General features: G+C 36.7%; 1 long non-coding RNA gene across 1 annotated transcript; it reads left to right on the plus strand.

Moving 5' to 3' along the window:
- The first annotated feature begins 302 nt into the window (after positions 1–302).
- LOC138521850 (uncharacterized) lies at positions 303–827 on the plus strand. The gene is made up of 3 exons (XR_011283145.1): positions 303–415; positions 500–585; positions 712–827. It is a non-coding gene; the product is annotated as an uncharacterized lncRNA (long non-coding RNA).
- Positions 828–1,033: the final 206 nt, after the last annotated feature.

Below are 1,033 nucleotides of genomic sequence, written 5' to 3' on the forward strand. Positions count from 1 at the left end.
CAGCAGTACATTTAAAACATGTTTAGAAAATATAACAACTAGCCACTGCCACTTCATGTATCCCTTGGCTACAGACCTCAGGTGCGAGACCACAATGCTTTTAAAACACCATGTATAAGGCGCAATGACTGCCGCTTTAGAACATCAAAAGCCGAGTAAATTTAACTACAGGCTTCTAGAAATAAATAACAACAGTAACAAAAGGGCAAAAAAAGATTTACAAGTATTTTTTAACCTTAAACCTGGATGTTAAATGCCCCAATATATCCATTCATTAGCGTGCTCTTTCCCTTTGATTTAGGCAGCACCACAATTACAGGAATAATAGTCCATGTCCTGCCTCTGAATGGTACCAGGTGGAATTCAGAAAAATAAAGATCGACTTCGAAGACAAAGCTACAGAAGTTGCTAACTTGTACGTTTTTTAAGCTCATTAAATAAATTGTCTGTATCAGCAAGAACATAACACTAAGAGACTGTTGTTTCTAATTAACCATAGGAACCAAGACCAGGGATGGTAATTCCTTGCCACATCCGAGAGTCTGACCAAGCTCAATAGTCCAAACTTCAGTCTATGGACCATAGGTGGGTTTAGTGTGTGTGTCTAGAATAGTATAACCTAGCCATCGCCTTGATCCAATCCAGTTGGGAACTATAACTCTTTTCTATCTCCTTTTTTATACATTAATACATGTACATTTATCTTTTTAGATGTGCTTGTGTGCCCAATGGGGAACAAGAATAATCTACCAAAAGTAACCGTTGTCCTGAAGATGGCCCAATATTCATCTTTGTGACCACTGTTGACAGAGGTGGTACACTATAACGGGCTGAAACATATGTCGACTGCTTAAGGGAAAATCAAATGTTTTTTCCCATGTCATGAATGCATATTCTGATTTACTGTTATGCACAAAGTTTTTTAAGTTCTAGTATTCCCCTGTTAGAACAGATGAATGATGACTAAATGGTTTGATTGAAAATGTATTTAGACTGTAATGTTTTTTAAGGTATTTTTACGATTATTAAAGAG

This window comes from Ambystoma mexicanum, chromosome 1q, assembly GCF_040938575.1.
Source record: "Ambystoma mexicanum isolate Mex_15411 chromosome 1q, UKY_AmexF1_1, whole genome shotgun sequence".
Lineage (NCBI taxonomy): Eukaryota > Metazoa > Chordata > Amphibia > Caudata > Ambystomatidae > Ambystoma > Ambystoma mexicanum.